Consider the following 9,714-nt stretch of genomic DNA (forward strand, 5'->3'; position numbering starts at 1 on the left):
GAACTCAAGACGAAGAGCTTTGCCTTAAATGAGTTTCGGGGGGAGAGAGGTGCCCTCCTCTCGCCCTCACGCCTCATTCCCTTATGTTGTGGCGAGACTGGCAATGCCCGCACTATGGCACATAGACAGAAGGCCCTTGGCATGTTCACCCTGAATTCCTTGTAGCCCACTGTCCCACCCCTGTTCCCTTTGACCTTGTCGTAACCCCTTTACTGTCATTTAGAAGGTAGTTGCCATGCTACACAGGGACTAACATGGTTGGAGTCTTTTTCAGTGGAACGAGAGCCTTCAATGGTTGAAACATCAGCCAATGATGTAGCTAGCTGGTATATAAACCCTTTACCAAATACACGCCACCTCTTTGAAAGAGTTAGCTAGCATGCACTGTAGTCTGTATTAGAGAGACTTGCCATCTTAAACGAGAATGCTGTTCAAAAATAGTAGTAGTAAGACAAGAAATGAGGCCAAAGCATGACGTTGCTATCAGTGCAATAGTCAGGATCCACGTAGTATCGTAAGCTTATAGGACAGATTTTACTATCATAACTTTACATTCAAGATTGTTCTCTGTGAGGGAATTAGAACAGTTGCCCCATTTTTTACTTACACACCTCACCTTTCAAAACGTTCTAATGTCACAACGTTCAAACGATCTTACAGTCATTCTTTTGGCGTTTTGTTCACAAAGATCAGAAATCATAAAACTCATTAGTCTTTGTTACCATGGTGACAGAGCAATTAGACGGACATACCACCTTTGTCAGTTTTCGGAGAGGAGCAAGTGGCACCCATATTCTCTGTCCACACAGGTGCTCTACAAGTGTCAGGTGCTACGAAGCAGGTGCATGCATGTGTGTGCGCTCGTGTGTACATGCGTGTCATGTCACAATCCAGTAAACAAACTCTTTATACACTCATAGCTACTGCGACTGCTAGGATATTTTTGGGGGGTACAGGGAAGTGTATTCAAGCTTGTGTGAGATGCATTAAATAACTATATATACAATACATTTGCACGCATGCTGTCCTAAACATCTCTTAACTACATACAGTTGACTTAGTTCTCAAACACCTATAGTTCAGAATATGGAGAATGAATGATAATAGTGATCCTTATACGGTGTATTGAACCCCACCCCAACTCATGTTTAGCCTCTGGGCAACTACCTTCTACATTGTTCCATTGAAGTCAAAGTCACTTGTTTCTACGTTTGGTAAAGGAGGAAGAACTGAGAAGATTGATGTTGTTTCTGCATTGATCTTCCTTCAGGATGTTTCCACCGCAATTTGTTTTGATGACTACTTCATTCGTGTCGTTTTTACCCATATTTTTTAGTATTTTTTATTTGTTTCGGTTTTGTCCTTGTTGTCTTTTGAAGTGGAATTCCATATTTTTTGGTACTTTTTATTTGTTTTCCTGTTCTTTCTCTGTTACACTTTCTACAGTTTACTTGTCTCACGACCAAGTGAGAGTTCAGTTCCTTTTCATGGCGAAAGGTTCTGGGGTTGTAAGGGGAGGGATGGGGAGAGATGGGGGATGCAAATATTTCTACTTTGTATAATGATTCCAACAATTGTGTATTTACTATACTGTCTGTTCATAGTAGATTTATATATGACAAAAAAATCTAAAAGTATATTATATATTATAACATCTTACAATCTTGTTTTGGGAGAAAAGAAAAGTTTGTATTGCAAGGTGATATGCTCATGTTTCATTCGCTGGTCTGGTTCGGCACTTCCTGGTGTCGCTGAGGGCACTGTTCATTATTCCTGGCTGCCATTGGCTGAGGGTTCAGTACAGTAGAATCCCATTTGTTGTCGGTTTCTTTACAGTATACACCACTGACTTAGGCTCTATTCATACTTCCTGACACTACATAGTAAAGTGGAAAGGTTGTTCCCCAACAAGACCTTAGGGAAGGGACAAGTCGCTTGTTTCTGGAGCTCTGATGTCTCCTCCATTAAAACACTGTGACAACCCACCCATGTAAGCATGAGTTTACAGTGAAATCCACTGGGATTGCACACTCTTACATAGGTAACATTTTCTGACCAACAACCAAACACTTTAACTGTGTTTGTAAAACCTTCTGTACACCATCTATTTAAGGATGTGTAATTCTTTAGGGATTGCCTTGGAATGACATGATAATTACACAAAGGTTGCCCTATAATGACTAATCACTATGAGCCCAGGGGTCATAGTTAACCCATCAATAGTTCCCCTCTCACCCTTTAACCTCACTCATCCTGCCCAAACCGCCCCTCTCCTCTAATGGCTGTAAAATATGACTAGTGAGCTCAAGGGTCATCTCAATGGACCCAGTCTCAGCCCAGTCCAGTCTGCGTCTCAATTGTGGTTGTTGTTATTTTATTGGGGGCATTTTTGTAACCTATCATCCAGAGCTCTCCCAGGATGCTTAGAAGCACCAGCCTCAGCAATGGCAGTCATGGTTTAGTCACTTGTATTCAAACAATATTTCTCAAAGGGACTATATACTGTCTGGTTATCATAGTGTCCAGATAGTAATTTGAACATTTTCTTAATCATGCTCAACAAAATACATTCCATTTGTTTTGTTTTTAATTGTTTTATCATGGGGCATTTTTTCCTCTTCTCAAAACCAGGCCTGAGGATTGTCTGTGGTTTATTTGAAGGGCCTGGTTGTTGGGATTCTGCACTCTTCCACCACCTCTGTAACTTTCTCTGCATGGTTTGTGTGTCTGCATGCCTGTCTCTGTCCCTGTAACATATCTTCACAAGGAAAGAGCACTGAATGGACAGAAGTACGTTTTTACTACAGCATCAGGATTTGGGAGCGAGAGCATGACACGGGAACTCGTTCTTTTGCTCCTCTGTTTTTCCAGGAGCGACGATGAGGAAGAACGATGCTCCCTGTTGGTCTGACAGATATGCTTTTTACATGTGAAAAATATCAACAACAAACTGAATGACTTTGAATATTTTACAACATCTTTATCTAGCATTTGTGACATACAGACAATGGATTTTATTGTATTTATGTAGAAAAACTGTTTTAGGGAAACTAAACGACGGGAGTCAACGGCATAGACCAACTGATTTTTATTCTGGGGGGGTGGGTAGGGGTGGGTGATATAATTTGAGGTTGGGACAGGTTTTGTTTCGAGACATCTGGAGATATCAAAGGGCTCTGTCCAGATGAATGGTCTATATCATCGTCAGGGTTGTCCATTCCACTTCAGCCAGTAATATCTGTGACCACTGTGGTTAAAAAATAACAGTTATAGGTTTACTAAATGTATGACATGCATATTCTGGTTTTTTATTGTCTTTTTCTCTCCATTGTTACAGAATAGTACTTTTTTCTCGGGACCTTTCCTCTAACATTTTCTCTTTGACATCTACACTATAAAATATAATGTTTTGGAAAAACCACTGTATTGTTGTTATTTCCTGGGGGAAATGATCAGATGAGTGGTCTTTGGTTGAACAAAAAAGAAAAAGGCTAAATGATTGTAATGCAAACTCAAGGCTCATCTTGAATCATACACCCAGATACTCACAAACTTCAGATAGGACATACAGTGCCTTCAGAAAGTATTCACACCCCTTGACTTTTTCCTGAATTTTAAATTGATGAAATTTAGATTTTGTGTCACTGATCTACACACAATTTTAAGCTGAAATGTCTTGAGTCAATAAGTATTCAACCCGTTTGTTATGGCAAGCCTAAATAAGTTCAAGAGTAAAAATGTGTTTAACAAATCTCATAATAAGTTGCATGGACTCATTCAGTGTTCAATAATAGTGTTTTTTGAATAACTACCCCCATCTCTGTACCCCGCACATACAATTATGAGTAAGGTCCCTCAATCCAGTAGTGAATTTCAAGTACAGATTCAACCACAAAGACCAGGAAGGTTTGTCAATGCCTTGCAAAGAAGGGCACCGATTGGTAGATGTGTAAAAAAATAAAATAAAGCAGACGCTGAGTATCCCTTTGAGCATGGTGAAGTTATTGATTAGGCGTTGGATGGTGTATCAATACACCCAGTCACTACAAAGATACAGGCGTCCTTCCTAACTCAGTTGCCGGAGAGGAAGGAAACTGCTCAGGGATTTCACCATTAGGCCAACAAGGATTTTAAAACAGTTACGGAGTTTAATGGTTGTGATATGAGAAAACTGAGGATGGATCAACAACATTGTAGTTACTCCACAATACTAAACTAAATGACAGAGTGAAAAGAAGGAAGCCTGAACAGAATCAAAATATTCCAAAACATGCATCCTGAAGAATAAATTTTTTCCAAAACATGCATCCTGATTGCAACAAGACACTTAAGTAATACTGCAAAAAATGTGTCAAATTAACTTTTCGTCCTGAATACAAAGCGTTATGTTTGGGGCAAATACAACACACCACTGAGTACCACTCTTCATATTTTCAAGAATGGTGGTGACTGCATCATGATATGGGTATGCTTGTCATCGGTAAGTACTAGGGAGTTTTTTAGAAACTGAATACAGCTATAAGCACAGACAAAATCCTAGAGGAAAACCTGGTTCAGTCTGCTTTCCAACAGACACTGGGAGACAAATGCACCTTTCAGTAGGACAATAACCTGGCCAAACACAAGGCCAAATCTACGCTGGAGTTGCTTACCAAGAAAACATTGAATGTTCCTGAGTTGCCTAGTTACAGTTTTGACTTAAATTGGCTTGAAAATCTATGGCAAGGCTTCAAAATAGCTGTCTAGCAATGATCAACAATCAACTTGACAGAGCTTGAATTATTTTTTTAAACATAATGAGCAAATATTGTACAATCCAGGTGTGTAAAGCTGTTAGAGACTTACCCAAAAAGACTCACAGCTGTAATCACCACCAAAGGTGCTTCTACAAAGTATTGACTTGGGTGTGATATTTTTCTGTATTTCATTTTGAATAAACATTTATAAAACATGTTTTCACTTTGTCATTATGGGGTAGATGGGTGAGAGAAAACAAATCCATTTTGAATTCAGGCTGTAACACAACAAAATGTGGAATAAGTCAAGGCGTATGAATACTTTCAGAAATTATTATATAGTTATATAATGAGTAATGTGTGATGAGTTAACCCACAAAGTGCCTTCATAGAAGGTAAAAACATCTGTGGTGTTGATTGCTTATTAACATTGAGCATTTCTTAGACGCTGTGATGTTGCAGTCAGCTTTTTGCAAATGTATTTGTTGTTCTAAATCTGTGACCAAGCAAATAGCAGAGGGCCACAGGTGATATGCTGGAAGTGGTTAGTGAATGGCTACGGGACATTTTTGACCCTGTCTAAGTGTACAAGAAACGACATCCCAATCCACACTTCAACCAAAATATTTCGCTCTGATCTTGAAAACAAGGCAACACCCTGTGAGTACTTACAAAATCGTTCTACTACTGCAACTAAATAAACATTTATGCTTGAATGTAATTCCAGATCTGAAAGGGATGGATTGAAGAACGCAAAAGCCAGAAACCTCTTATTCACTTATCGGTAACACTTTATATTAAGGTCCCTTAATATACATTTCTAAATGTCAATAAGCAATCTCTAAATAGTCATTTACACATTTATAAACACTTTTCAATTATTTATTAATGACTTATAAGATAAGGTGTTTGATCATAGTATGTTCACAATTTGTAAATGGTTTATAACAATTTGTAAATGGTTTATAATTTTAACCAGTTATAAAGGAGTTATTGTCAACTCATAAGATTATTGATTGATTAATGGTTTGACTAACCATTTATTCGCATATAAATGTATTTATATATGTCATGAATGGGATATTTATTCAGTGTCAATGAGTCCATTTGTAAATGTGAGTACATGCACTTACTAATACATCAGTTGATGATTCATGTAGATCCTTATAACCAACTTCTTATTTTACCATTGCATGTTTTAGGTTATTTTTAGCCATTGGTGGAGAATCAGGTACTGTCTGTGGGCAGCTTTTGGAGTAACAAGTCATTTATAAATGTTTATAAAGTATATATAGTGCACCCTAATAGTTGATTAATAATTAGTAAATGGTGTATAAGGATCTACCTTAATCATCAACTAATATATTAGTAAGTGCGTGTATATTCAGATTTACAAATGCACTAATGTTAATAAATATCCCATTCATGACATATATAAATACTGGGTTAAATAATCTTATGAGTTGACAATAACTCCTCTATAACTGATTAGAAGTACATTATTAATCATTTACAAATTGTGAACATACTATGATCAAACACCTTATTAATTATATTATAAATCATTAATAAATACTTTAAAATTGTGTTTTTAAATGTGTAAATTACTATTTAGAGATTACTTACTGACATTTACAAATGTAGGAATAATGATTCATAAATGGTAAGTAAACTCTTTACAAACTGTTTATAAATGGTTTATTAACAGACCTTAATATAAAGTATTACCTACTTAGGTAATCCCTTCCAGATCAGTGACTAACTCTAGGAAGGTCAGATGGAAGGATGCATCTCTAAAGTATTGGAACGGGCCCCAGACCCCTACAGTAGGTATTTAGTATACTGAAGAGAGCAGCTCCCTTGACCTAAACAGTTCGGAACAGTTTGTGCATATATTATGACGACATTTTGTGAAGTTTTTGTTTGGTTTGGTCTTCCGCAAGGGTTTTTTCGGTTGTTCGTGCACACAACATTTTCTCGAGGAAAGCCGGAGTCGGTAGCCGAAGTCGGTAGCCGAAGTCGGTAGCCGAAGTCTATGCCCTTTCGACGGTGACAGGCAACAGTAGGGATTCATTCAACGAGAGACTAATAATTTTCATTCAAATGTTTTCACTTGAGAAATACCGCACCAAACATCTTAGTTAAAATTGCGCGACTAAGAGCTCCTCGGCAAAACGTCAAAATGAATGACAGATTTATTGAGTTATCAGATTAATTCTGGCTACTGCATCTCAAAATTGACAAACAGTACTACAGTATTGCCACTTTTTTCTCATTTTTCAAGCAAAGTTATTTAATGGGAGTATGCGAGCACACTCGTTCGATTCGTTTAGCCAAGTTCGGCTAGGCGCCAACCGAACTGAAGCATGCTGACGCCTTTAGGCCCTAGGCTTCACAGTAGCAACAAGCAGGCTTAGCCACCCATTTGGAAGAGCCAAAGGTCAACACCAGTGTCCAAATAAACACGAGTGAGTCTGTGTTTGGAGTGGGTTGGGTTGGGGGGGGGGGGGGGGGGGGGGGGGGGTGAACGTTAATACAACACTCCAAACAAAAACAGATCCAAGCCTGCCACTGCTCAGTCAAACACAATAAAAGTACCACTGTTGTGCGTTCTGCCTTAGTCTTACCCTGCCTAAATGCAAACAATGTCGCTGGTGTCGTAGTGGAAGTGATGTTTGAATATTCATAAATCAACAGGGTTGGAGTACAGTAATGTGGCAAAGGCAAAGAGACCTGGGCACGTCTCGAGAACCTCTATAGGAGCAGAGCAAACTGAGATGCGAGTGACAATATTGACCATCACAAGATGTGAAAGAGACCTGTCAGGAGACCAATGAGACTAACAAAGCCGACATGAAAGCAAAATAATGCGCTCCTCTTTTAGGGGTCCCGGGTCGCTAGGATGAGGTAACAACCGACTGCGCTCCTAGCACGCAGACCGACCGTCTCGCTGTCAACTCCAAACGTCCCGTTGATTACTTCGCACCGTCCCACACTGCAGGCGGCTGATCTCCGCGACCCTTGAACGTCAAAGAAGGGGCGGGGCTCTTCCCCCTTGAGTTACGACACATCTTGGAACCGCTCCTACGGCCAGCCCACAAAATCCAAAATGGTTGCTTTTTTCCCACAACAAAACTCCCCAGAACCCCCTCAGAGGCAGGGCCATTGGTTGGCAGAAAACCCCCGGAAAACCCCCAGCTATTTTCCACCTCATCCCACAATGACAGTCCCGTCTGTGGTGGTTATCTCTCCCTCTCTCTCTCTCTCTTTCCCCCTCTCTCTTGCTCTTTCTCTACCCATCCTCCTGCCTCCCCATGTCAGTTCGCTCTGTCATTACCAGCTCCCATATTATAAAAGGCTTCGTCCCTGAATGTGGCTCATCGTCCCCACATAATTTTTAATTGCAGGCCTGAGTGGCCGTGGTGGTTATGGATAAGGACGAGGACAGCTGGGGGATGACAAGAGCTGAAAATTACAGATCACAGTTATCGGAAACCCTAACCATGTGACCTACAGGCAATAAGGATGGCGTATTTATGACGGGGGCCCCGGCGGCGAAATTCAAGTATCTTGTCCTTCGCAAACACACACACATTCATACACACACACACACTGCTCCCCATGGGACAATAAGGAAGGATTTGTTTTGTAAGTTATATGGTGCATCAGGCCAGAGGAACAGAAGAGATGGGTCTCCAGGTCACAGTGACTGGGTGAAGATGGGCCTAGTATCTCAGCTCCGTCCTGTCTCACACACACATTGCTCTCTTACTGGGCAAGAGCTGAATGGGACAGGGTTTAATGTGAGATGCCTCTCCAATGGTTGTTTTTTCCCAGTGTGTCTGTGTGTCTGTGTCTGTCTGTCTGTGTGTCTCTGTGTGTGTGTGTGTGTGTGTGTGTGTGTGTGTGTGTGTGTGTGTGTGTGTGTGTGTGTGTGTGTGTGTGTGTGTGTGTGTGTGTGTGTGTGTGTGTGTGTGTGTGTGTGTGTGTGTGTGTGTGTGCGCGCGCATCTGTGTGTGTTTGGGTGTGTGTGTGTCCACACGCTTCTTCTCAGGGGTGGCTCAACACTAGACTAAACACACAGCAAGAGAAGCAAACCCCACACCACTTTTCAAATACACAACATGGCCAATGGAAGCACACAGTATGTTGCATGGTGGCACTCCCAAAATTATTAAATGGGGAAGTTTCACCCAAATTCTATTGATATAAAGTCGCTTTCCACTAGACTATATATGCATGTAAAAATGCATTTACAATGATGCCATTACATGCCAGAAGAATGTCATGCAAAAACAAAAATATTGAACATATTTGAGTTTCAATTCATGTCTTTCTCCTTGGGACATTCAAATGTTTTCCCTGCATCTTCCTCTTTGATAGACTTCAGAAGTAGCCCACAGCGCTAAAGCCATATTTTTCACATTAACTCTCCACACACACCTTCTGTAGGCACACACTGAGCCAAACTTACCTCAATTTATGCCTGTTGTGTAAGACCAAATTATACAGGCGACCTATCACCTTCCTGCTCGATGAGATTTTAAAAAATGGAGCAAGCGAGAGAAAGGAGGAGAGGAAAGTCTTTACCCCCTCTGAGTAGGTTTAATTTTAGCTCAGCTCAGATCATTGGCACCGCAATTCCCCCAGGCAGGAGTAACCTTGTAAAAGAGACTGTATGTTTTATCCTATAGGCTCCACATGAGGAACACATTACCACATGCATTTGTTACACACACTCACTCAAACACACACACGCCCAACACTCACACACACACACACACATGCCCAACACTCCCACAGCACATGCACATCCCAAAATAAACAAAGTTATTGTTTGCTTTAACAATAGCTATAATGATGATCCGGAAGAAAGTGTCTCCAATTGTGCTTTTAAAGGTAATTACTGTGTTAAAGTCATCCTACTTTTGTTATTAGTATGTCAAACCTTTGAAAGTTGACTCAAAACTATTCATGT

The sequence above is a fragment of the Coregonus lavaretus genome (genome assembly GCF_964263955.1).
Source record: "Coregonus lavaretus genome assembly, chromosome: 5".
Lineage (NCBI taxonomy): Eukaryota > Metazoa > Chordata > Actinopteri > Salmoniformes > Salmonidae > Coregonus > Coregonus lavaretus.